Raw genomic sequence first — 12605 nt, 5'->3', positions numbered from 1 at the left:
AAAAAAAAAAAAAAAAAAAAGAACAAACCAAAAACAAAACAACCAAACAAACCCAAAACAAAACCAAAAAACCCAACACCAAAACAACCAACCAAAAACCAAAAAAACAAACCCAAACCTATGTCTTTTGTCAAGAAGAATCTCAACAGCTACTGTCACTGTTAAGGAAGGTCCTTCTTCACCTTCTGTGGCTTTTAGTTTGTGCAATCCTGCATTTACCTTGCCTTTTTGCCAAAAAACCTTCCACTTCTTTTCTCCAAAGGCAGAATGATGTCTATAACTCTGTCAAACTCATCTCTGTGTAACTGCAGCAGGAGGAACTCCGAGAAGCTTTGACCATAGATGAAAATTGCTCTCCCTGATCCTAGGTGCAGCATATCATACTACATGAACTCTCTTGAGAAACACATATTCCCTTCCTGTAGTACATTTATGTGTTTTTGTGACTTTACGTTCTTTATTGTAATTATTATATACACTGTAGAACCTGAAAAATGACTGCATCTGATTAATATATGTTTTCCAGAGGGAAAAATATATGTCGCTTTTTAAATTTGAATTCTTGCATTATTCTTAAATTGAATGACATCAAACATGTCAGCACAATTAGAGGTATATGATTTGTGTTCTCTTCATAATAGCAAATAAAAAATATTAGAGGAATATCTTAAAAAAAAATCAAATCAATACTTGTGTGTAATACTCCAAAAGATTGCCTTTTTTAATGGTCACATTTTAGAGCTCTGTTTAACTGTCTGTATTGTGCCTGCAGATAAAAGGTAATGTAGTACTTCCTTTTAATTGAATGTGTTGATGGAATTCCAGTGCATTCCCTCACCAGTTTTATAATTGTACAAAAGTAATACATTTCACAATGATGGAGTTAACCCCAATTCATAAAAATCAAAAGAGATCCATAGCTGAAGCTGTCATTCTATGAAGGATCTGAGCAGGAAGGCATTCATGTGGGATCAGTTACAGAGACGAGTCACAGTGGGAAGTCTGATCAAATCATTACAGCCTTTCAAATAATGAGAGAAAAAGTCTAAAAACTTCATGATGATTCTTAATTGCCAGACACTTTTTAGAGTTAAACCTGTTTTCTTAGTCATAAATAAGCTCACAGAAGGTGAGGAAGTCCTGTAAGGAAAGCAGACTTCAAGTCGAAATGTTGTTCTGTCATTTCTGTACAAAAAGTAGGGAGAGAACATGATTAACTTGATACAGGCTGAATAGGTGAAAGGAGCCCAAGTATACAAACACCACAAGAAATTAAAGCAAAAATTTCTAGTTTCCTTTTTGATGGTAGTAAGCAAGGTTTTGCTGTTTTTATTTCTATTTTTCACTATTAAAAACATGACTAGATATAAAGGTAATCAGGAAATGCGTTTTTGATCATATACCAGTAAAGATGTTATTCCTTTAGTAAAGTTACTTTTACTCTGAAAAATGGCATTTACTATAGAAAATATTACTATTTTTGTGCATTTCCAGGGGCACATATTGGACTAAGGTTGATTATGAAGATAAAATTATATATTTGTGCCCAGAAGCTCATAGCAAAATCTTCATACAGACTTTTTCATTTCTTCCCTTGTGGATTTTCTTAACAACCTCACATGACACAGATCAACAGGGGATTCAGCTCTATTAAAGGTGATCTTTAAAATGTGATCAGCTGTGGAATGTTTTACAAATGCAGTTCAATAAACTCTCTCTCTCTCTCTCTATATATATATATATATATTTATTTTATTTTTTTTTTTAAAAAAGATGCATACAGTAATATCTGGGGAATTAACATAAACACTGTATTTCACTTGTAATCATACATGAAGGAGACCTCTGGGAGAATAAGACACTTTTCAAATTACCTATGAAAAAAACATAGCTCTCTCCAGGGTCCTAAAGAACCAAATTTGCATATTAATAGAAGATTAAAGTCCACATCAAGTATTCTTTAGCTGTTGCTTTCTCTTGTCTATTTTGTTCTTCACATAAACATTCTTTATAACAAAAAGACTCCTGCATCTTTGGTTATTGCATTGAACCACTAAAGTTTTGCATTACAATAGCACACAAGATTCTTCTGTTTGAACTCTTTTAAAAAGTGCTCCCTGGATTCTCCACTAACTGATTTTCGCCTCTCTGCACTTCTTTCCTTTTCAAGTTTTACCTGCCCTTTTTAACAGAGTCTGAGCATTTTCTTTAAGGCTATTTTATAAGAGGTCTTGAATCTCATCAGAGCTGTACTTTTAGATAGGAATCTTACATGTCCATTCAATTTTAAATTTTATATTCAACAATTAAAAACCACCTGAAGTAAAAATCTATTGTTTAGCTAGGTCCAAAAGAAGTGTTCTGTTCTGGAGTCTCCAATCAACAGTAAACCCCACAGTGTTTAAGCAAGCTAAAGTAAGGAATTGTGTAACTTGAAATTTACATGAAACAGAAAAACAGATAATATTTTCAAAGTTAAGTATGCATCATTTTAGAGACCTGTTAACATTGTTGTATGCCTCACTGTATATGATATACATAAACAGGCTTAAATAATTACTGTAAGTTTAGGTGATACTACAATTAAAGCCTTATCTTAACTCAAAGATATACATCAGTGAGAAAGAAATCATGTAGAGTTTTTCTTTATGGATATCTGTACACAAGATAAGACAGCTGTTCAGAAAGATCTGTCCTTTCTCAAGGCAGATATTGATTTGAAAAACACTCTCAATTTGTCAATAAACAATATTACTCAAATAAAACCAGAAATGACTGAAGCTTTGAATTCTAAGTGACATGATTGCTAAATTTTTAAAATCTACTTACCGGATTCTTACAATCTGTAAAGTGTGTATTTCTTGTTAGCAAGACAGACTAAAACTACGTATCTAAGCAAGAATATCTATGAAAATGTTTAAAGCTGTTTATTGTCCCAGATGACACATTTGTCTGTTTCATGGGTAACTATCTTTCATTGCATAGGGTTAAGATGAGCTTTGGGGTGGCAGGAAGTCCTTCAGTTTCTGTAAATACAGCATACAGTGTAGATGCCAAAGTTCAAGCATCATTACAGGATCAAAATATTCCCCAGTGTTGCCCAGTTGTGGAAGCAATCTCCTGTCACCCACTGATGATGGTTTTCTGCAGTAGCAGCACTTCCATTTCCATGATCAGTGCATTTTTCTCTAGTCCTTGTACTTTGCTCAGTCTCCTGGTTGCAGCTGTTCGTAGGGACTCCACAAGGCTTTTCTTGATCTCCCTCTGACTTTGCATTGACTTTTCTTACCTCTAGGTGAAAAGTTAATTGTTTTTTGCTGATTCTTTCTGAGTTTACCTGCTTAGATTTCCCACCAAAGGAGTCACAGTAGACATGGCATACAGGCAGAAATCGTTTCCAGTAACTCTCATCACCCCATGAGTGCAGTTGCAGGCATGATGAATGAATGGAAGTGCAAAGTCAGGATTTTTACAGCAAGACTAAAATGGCTTGTTCTCTAGACACTGTGGTTGTGGTGAAGATCATTGCACAACTCTAGCTATTTCATGAGTTTTTGGAAGTCATCAGTGCAGTTTCTGTCATATTGATGCCAGTTTTGCAAATTAGATGATGAAGGAACAATGCACCTGGCAAAGGCAACATCAGCTGTTTTCTTGCTTGTTGTACTTCATTGTCTGAATTGAGATCAAGACCTCAGAGACAGAATGTGAAAAAAAGTGATCAGAAAATTTTAAATAACTTGAATATCTTGAATTTAATGACGATGGAGATTCTTGAAATAAATTACCATAAAGCCAAGTCCCATCCATTCACTTTACAGCTGTACTTTTAGGTGAATATACACACCCTGAAAGGTATTTGGTGGAGTAATTTTGCTTTGAAGTATATAGAAGCTTTATGAGAGACAAATATACACTTATTTGGCATACATATACCAACATGCTATAAGGGAGACTGTGTGGTCTGCCAAGACAACTGTTTATACCATAGGATTGTCTCTGTGTGAAAATGGATGATCAGTCATCAAATAAGTGGGTCCTGGACATATTCACTAATGTTTCCTATTCTCTTTTTCTGAATGGATTTGCAAACTGGGCTCTGAGACAAGACTGCAATTTTTGAAGCTGGCCTTTCTCTTCTTCCTAGCTGATGAAATTGTGGTCTCCGAGTGAATGTGTCATGGCTGGTTAGGTGACATTGCTTAAAGAGATAAGTTGTTATGAACTACATTAATGAAAGAGCCTTTGTTCCTTATAGGATTATTTAAGGTTTTATTGCTTTAATGAAAATAAAATTCTGTTGGTACAAGTTAATGAGAGGGCTTCAGTATTATTTTTGGCAAAATGTGCAGATAGGTACCAAATTATACTTGAAGAGAGTCCATCAGAAACGTAATCTGCAAGAAAAATCCCGAAAGTGCTTTGTCAGTAGTTGTGATTGTTGTATGACTATAGATAAAACATCAGAGTCAGCTTTCTACAGCTCATTTTGTTTGTATTTGAATTATTTGTAGATTCTAAAGAAGAATGATAAAAACTCGTGATAGAAAAATATTTCCAAATTTTGGTCCACCCATTCAAGCCAAGACAGACTGTCTGACGCACCAGTGCATCCTGTCTCAACAGGTTTCTGTGCTTTCCATTTGTGCTGCTCATAAACTGTAGGACATTTAGGCACACTGAATTCCTAGTCCTACCAGCAAGCAGTTCTCCTGTTTGCTTCTCTTGTATTTACATGACAACATTATTTTTTAATAAAACATCATAGTTTTTGTCAGAAAATATCTCACTAGCCATGCCAGAGCAGAATCTCTGCACCATGGAGCTGTCAGTCTGTCTGCTCTGTTGTGTAAAGCTGGTGGCATAAATGTTCTGGAAAAGTTAGTATGAATAAAGAACTACTATTGGATTTTTAATCAGGGAATTAATAGATTGGTGAAGGAAAATGAGGAAGAAAGGCAGTGTGAGATATTTAAAGGTAAATTAATCAGATTGCACAGATATTTATTTTTTTTTCTGGGTTTGACCTTCTAAATACACAAAAGTTTATGGATAATTATTATATTTTTTAGACATATATATATTATTAATACAGTCTTCTCTAAATAGTATGGCTGTGATCAATAAAGAAAGTGCATGAATTCATAATAGTAATCAACAACCTTCTTGACTTAAAGACAGTCTCTATTTTTATGAGAATTTGATAAATATTTGATAAGGGCCATGATAGTTTCTAGTAGATGATCACAGTGCAAGGCAGTCTCCTCTTGCCTGTTCTCACTTCTGGCCTGGGCATAGTAACAGCATTTGCATCCCTTGAAAGGTGCCCTGACCTGCTCCTCAGAAGGGTAACCTTACAGCTAAGCTGGAATATTTGGTTGGTGATGAGGAGGCATCCTTCATTTTCAGTTATTTATTCCTGTACTGAAGGAAGTGTTTCAGCCTTGTCAGTGAGTATGTCACCACAAAGGCTGTGGAAAAGCATCACTTTGGCTACCTTTGTATTTCCTGTAAGCAGTCTTGCTTTTAACACTTTTAGACCCTGATTTCAGGAAATATCTTGTTCCATATGTAGGCACTTGCTGACAGAATCTGTTGATATGAGATATTCTGATGTGCCTAAGCACCGCCTTTAGCAGAAATGTAGATGAAACTCTGATCTGACCGATGACCCCCTTAGGCAGGAGCACTGTTGTGATTACGTTGCTTGATGCAGATGCATAAGCCATAGCAGCTGGTGGTAATGGGTAAAGAGGTGTCTAGAGGACACCCATTGCCCTCAGAAATCCACTTTTGCAGTTTTGTGAAGACTAAGATTTTTAGTTTCTACATTTTCAGTGAAAAAAGTTTATAGATCCTTATCAGTATATAGTCAATGAACTCCGATGTTCTGTGCATTACATGAAGTAATTTAGTCATATAGTCTAAATTTCTTATTTAATTTTTCTGCATGCTAGAAACTATTATAATAATTTTGTTCATTTTCAACAAACAAAAACCACAAAATAAAAAGTAAACTTTATTGTATATCAGAACTTAAATGACTCAAGCAGCTTTTTGGAAAAAAAAAAAAAAAAAAAAAAAAAAAAAAAAAAAAAAAAAGCGCAACCAATAACCCAACCCAAAAAACCAGAATCACTACAGTGTTTTATTCAAGGTTATTAAGGTGGTAGGTTTAGCTCTGTGGTACAGAAACCTGTACAAGAGTCAGAGCAGAAGTCAGTCTCCTATCTACTATTACCTATACAGTACTAAATATAACTACTGCTGTCTTTAATATTAAAAATAAAATGGAATCTTGTATATATTCTGCTCATAACCTGAGTGGCTCAAAGTACTTTGTAAGCCTTATTTAGTATTGGCTTTTTGTGGAGTGTCCTGAAATAACTTGAGAACAAACATATACAAATATATTGCAAAATAAGTTTATTGTAGCTAGAATGTAAAGATTTTCTTCAAAATCTTTCTTTAGAGCCATCTGTGTAACCTAACTCTTGACTCCCAAGGACAAACTTAGCTACTCTAATTAAAGAAAGCACAGCATGTATTGGCTAGTGATAGACCGATTGGAAGTCTAGCTTTTATTTTGAAGTAGAAAAAATTAATTGTTCATCATGATAACTTAAAATGCACAATCCAGCTTGTACTGTTGAAGTCTTCACATATCAACAGAGTAAAAGGGGATAACACTATTACTAACTGATCTAAGGCACTAAAAGAGAAGGATCCAATCAGATCCTCAGCAAATTTTTCTAGAGAGTTTTCCAGGTGAGATTTTTATAATTATTTATGTATGTACTTCATCAAAGATCTACCAGTTAAATCTATCTAAATCTTGCTAAATCTGTGCAGCCTTAGGGAACAAAGACATTCTCTTTAGATGCTGATCACTTTCCTATAGAAGTTTTTATTTTTGATTTATACATCCTCTGATTGTAGCTCTGTTAAAGCTTCTGAGCAATGCAAGAGACACTATACAGTACTCTTTACATTTCCTTATGTAGCTGTATATGGAGGTCTTTATGATTCAGGAAATGGGCTAAGAGATTCTTTGGTTCATCTGTGTTCACAAAATTTGTTTTGTGATATTAATGGCTTCCTGCATTTTAATAATATAAGCAGTAAATCTAATGCAGTACTATAATACTTTCTGTGGGTCCAAAAGACGTTCTCAGAGCTCTCTGTCAAGCCATCTTTATTCCCAGATTCCTCTTCAGATCTCAAACTGTTGTGTATATTTGGTTTTGACTAAGCTGCCACAGTAACAAATATGTCAATTAATGTGTGAGGCAATCCAGGTTTTCTCTAGCATGTTTAAAATAAAATTTTAAAAATTCAAGAGCACAAAACACATAAAAGTCTTCACTTCTGATGAGCATTTGTTGAAATATACTGTGTGTAACATATTTAGTTTCACAGAACATTATAGATTTATTTGTATTTGTCTCTGTACAATATTTTTACTACTAGTTCTGCCTTAACATGTTTTCACTGAAAAAATTTTAAAGATTTTAATTGTGGAGAATGCTGAACTGCACAATTAGAACACTGTGTGTATGAATGTGTACATTTCACATTGCAAACCCAGAAATGAGAAAAGTAAAATTTCATGCCACATGAAATAGCAAAATCATAGAATCTTGTTCTAATTGTAATTGTCAGTTTTACTTTCACTCTTCTCTTAATGACCTAATCACTAATATAGCACCCATTGCAGTGACATTACATTGAAAATTACCTCAGAGCGAGGACATCTATTTTTGCACATATGAAATCCATTTGATATTGATGTAACGAGATGTAACAAGAGAGCAAGGCTGAGTCATAAAAAAGACCTTTACCATAGAGATGTAAGTTTGAATTAAGCAGAAACATTCAGTTGACAAACTCCAGGGATTTTTTTTTTTTTTTTTTTTTCCCGACCATCTCCTTTCTTCCCTTCAAGAAAGAAGTTTTAAAGTTTTTAAGTTTCTGACTGATGCAATGCTCAAAGGTTGATTCCAAAATGTAAATGTATGTTAACTGTTCTCTGATACTTAATTCTGTTGAACATGAACCTTCTCATCTGGGATATATGTCTGTTCTTCTGTTGAAAACTTAAATGTATGCATGTAAAAGAAATCCTAGCAAAATGATTCTGTCTCTGGAATTAACTCTCTATAAGAAATAGATGAATATGATACAATGCCTGATATTTCTGCAATAATTCTGCTTTATGAGGTGTGTATTAGTTCTGCAGGTGTATCTGATATGTTGAGGGAAAGTGTTTTCCAGTGGAATTTAAATTAATTAAGCAGATAAAAATTATGACTCCCAGGCCCTATGAATTTTCATTTTGTTGAAATTTGTAATACACTGACAGTATATAAAAGATAGGTAACTAACTCCAGATAGTCATGAATCCTACTTTATCTGCTGTGACCAGCAAGTTGATGTCAGGAAAAAATGCAGTTCAGTACATTAGGATTTCTTTAATAATGACAGGAATAAAGGAAATCTGATAGAGAAATTTGTGAATAATCTTCTGTTTCTAATATTGCTTTCAGAGGCTAGTATTAGAAAGAGTTTATAGTAATACCCAAGATAAAAAGTACAAGATAGATATCTGAGAAGTTTCAGCATAAGCTTAATAATGAATTCTCATTGGAATATTTGAGGAGATTTTGCCTATAACTATCTGTAAACATAACAGAGATAAAGTCTGTGAGATGAATGTATAGGCCACCTCACACCTCTCTTCAAAGACTGGGTAAACTGAAACAGGTGAAATCTCACACCAAATGTAACTTTTCTATTTCCTGAGACTCTAGGTGGATTGGCAAAGGATTAGAGGAGAAGTAGCTTTTATGAAAGCTTTATAATGAAGTACAGGATTTACAGTGTTAAGATAAACTGTTAGGTCCTGGGATATGTTGAACTATAAAATAAATAATAAATTATGTGTTTCAGAACAAAAATCTGCTTCTTTTCTTCTTTTACATACTTGAAGGAACCCTATCTTATCTGGCACTTTATAGATTTTTTTTTAATGAACTTTTAAAAAATGTACTGTGATGCCTTAAACTGTAGGTCATAGGAGATCAGTGGGTTTTGGACTCCTAATTCGAGGTAGTTTATGGATTCTGTGGGTTTAAGAAAAAAAAAAAATGAGCATAGAGGAGTGTGTTTCTTGTTTTGTATCTCAGTGCCATTCAGTTTGGGGCATTGGACACTCAAGGCATTCTTTATTCTCTATCTTGCCTTGTTCCCAGCCCTGAGCAAAGGTTAATTCAGAAAGGGATTGGGAAGTGGATGGATGGATGGATGGACGGATGGATGGATGGATGGATGGATGGATGGATGGATGGATGGATGGATGGATTCAAAGAGTATAGAAGAGAATGGAGTGCTGGACTTATGCCTGGAAATAGCAGAAATGGTGGTGGAAAGATGCTCTGGGGCATCTAATGACCAAGCTCCACAGAAATTGTTTCATCCCTCATTCCTCCCCACCTCTCTCTTATGCTGTTACTGGCATAGACCATATACTACAGAATATTGTTTGGCAGTCACTTTAGAGTTACTTTGCTTTATAGAGCATCATGATACTACATGATCTGTCTGGGATAATGATTTTTTTCCAAATTTAAGTTATAGAAACACTCTGCATTAACAAAACTGTTCAATTTGAACAGAAAAAAGGTAAAAGAGTTAGATGAGGAATTCTGAATATTCAGAGTTGTGGCAACTAGATTATAGGCTAACTAGGCAACACTGAGAAAGTGCCATGGAAGTGGAGGAAGGTGTTAATGCTTTTAAAAGTAAACAAAAGAGTAAAATTGCTTGACAACACAAGTTTTCTTAAATAAAATCCTTTTCACTACAGCTAAATGTAGACTCAAACAAAAATCCGGGGCTCTTTGTTCTGAAAAAAAACCGCCTTGTGTTACAAAGTGGGCAACACTTTCCTGGGCTGCTGTGATGATAAAAAGGACATAGAATTCAATACTAACTGGAGTCCTACTACAAAGCCCAGGGAACAAACAATAACAAAATGTTGTGTAAGAAAGATTAATGCCTCTGAACATGACATTTATAAGAATATGGATAAAAATCTGTGTCTATTCCTGATGCCAGATTCCAGAGGGTTCACTGTAAAAAGTGGGATACTATGTTGTCAGTCATAAGCTATGAAAGATCAGTCTACTTAGCTTAATTGTGACTAGCCTACAGGCACCTAAAGAATACATATCTAGTAATGGAAAAATATTTATACTTGCCAAAAAATGCAGGGGCATTCAATGAGTGGAATAACTTATCTGAAATAAATGAGAAATTATATATATATTCTTCACACATTGATCACCACCCCTGCTCAGTGTTGGAGAGCTATTTAGAACTTTGGGTCCTAAACTACATGTGATTTCCTAGTCTCACTAATAATAAATATTCCACCAAACCCACTCTCTTTAGATAGCCTAGACACATATTAACCTGCAGAAGTATACAAAATCTTTGGCTCATTTATTAAAGTTCAGTAACTTAAACTCATGTCAAATTAAAAAAGGACTGTTAACAGGATAGTCTATAATAGATTCCCTAGCAAACAGCCAGGACCACTTCTTCCTGGTTGCTTTAATGATTCAAGAGAAATTATAGAAAAGTACATCTTCCTTTCTTAGGTTTGGCCCAGCTGCTGCCAAACACACCTTCCTAGAGCTAAAGTGAAAAATGTTTGCACATTTGATTGACATATAAATGGTAAGTATAAATACACAATCAACAACTTCCAATGCTTCTCTTACAAAAGAACCTCAGCAGAAAAGGGAATTTCATTCTTTGGTGCTAAAACTCCAGGTTCATAGTCTGAACAGACACTCTAAGCCCAAGCATCTCTTCTGTACAAAGATGAACAAATGACCAGCTTTGAGTTTTATAGCAAATTGTTCAGACAAAATGCTGGAGAGAATCCTCCAGTTGTATACCTTAGAGAACAAACTTGATATCACAGGATGGAGCTATCAGACATGTCTGCCTTTTTTTTATGTGATACCAAATGTTCGATTTTAGGAAGATATGTGTTTTTAGTAGCACAAGATTCTGGATAGGGGGACTTTTTGGTTTCTGACTGAAGTCAATGCCTACAACAGAGCCAGAGCTTAGAGGCAGACATTAGCAGTAAGCTGAAAGGTCTTTAAGTATCAACTTTTTTTCAGGGCTGACACATACAAAAAACAATGAAGCATTTCAGACATATTTATAAAAATATGATCATTCAATTATGTAAAAAGACAGTAATCGTGATCAACAATACTGTGGAAAGTTTTTTACCTCACTTTCCCTGCTTTTGTAAGTTGTAAAGTCACACATGCTTATACCCATATCTTGAGGAGCTCTGTATGAAGGAAGACCATCTACCATCTAGTGTTTGCTACTTTGACAAGACAAGCTAAAATATTATCCTAAGTTTGCTGACTGCCTGAGAGCATCTATTATACCATATTTATCAAATTATGCACATTTTTTTCACAAAAATGTCCCAGTTTCTAGTGTTGATTCCTCTCTTCTGTTCTTGATGATCATGCCATAACAGAACCAAAAACATAGATCCAGAGATGCACTAAGAAAACAAACTGTTTTAGATGGACTGAGACTAAAATATTAAGTAGTAAAAGTAAAGCAAAGGTGTATACAAAGTGATTGGAACTACAAACTTCTGCATTTACAAAGTAGGTACAACTAGCTGATGAAGTTCCTGTAGTGTTTTCTGGCATGCAGTTAGTTTTATAAATAGTACAGTAATTCTCATTTACACACATTTCCACATTATACTCTTTAAACAAAACCAAAAAAATCTTTCATCTCAGAAACATATAAATATATTAATTTGAAGCAGGAAAAAATTGTCAATCATACAAACCAAACCTGAAGTAAAGCTTCTGAGGTTTTAAGACCTGAGTCTTCTCTTCACTTCACTTCACTTCACTTACTTCACTTCACTTCACTTCACTTCACTTCACTTCACTTCACTTCACTTCACTTCACTTCACTTCACTTCACTTCACTTCACTTTCTTTCACAAAATTTTATTTTGTCTGACCTGCTGCCTACATCTTATGCCTTTATGACTTTCAATAGATCTATAGGTTGTGCTATAACAGCAAATAACATAGTATCTGTTTCATTTTCCCAATGATGTCTGTCTTTGCTTCTTTGCCATTTGTTTGCAAAGACTTTGCATATAATTTCATTATTTTCAGAAGTTTCTTTAACAAATAAATAAGCGAGAGCCATTTTCAGTGCTTAGAAGATGTATTCTAATTGTTCATATTAAGTTATAAATATGAATCTAATGTAAAAAGAAAGTGTTTCTGAGACTATCACTGAACTGTCTCCAGTAATCCTTTCTTTCCTTGTAGATTTTCAACTTCTTTCTTTTGGTATGGACACTTTCAAATTATCTAGGCTGCCTACCATCAAAGTTTAACTATCACCCACATCATAGTCATCAATAGATACTAACTGTTTCTATTTATATGCCTCCAAGCCCTTAGATATCTAACTGGGGTGAATGTAAGGTTCCAGTGATAGAAATAAATAAGCTGGAAATAAAATATCTACATAAA

Source organism: Athene cunicularia (assembly GCF_003259725.1).
Source record: "Athene cunicularia isolate RWA chromosome Z unlocalized genomic scaffold, athCun1 chrZ_part1, whole genome shotgun sequence".
In the NCBI taxonomy this organism is placed as follows: domain Eukaryota; kingdom Metazoa; phylum Chordata; class Aves; order Strigiformes; family Strigidae; genus Athene; species Athene cunicularia.
The sequence above is the reverse complement of the archived record's forward strand: the minus strand, read 5'-3'. Positions refer to the sequence as shown.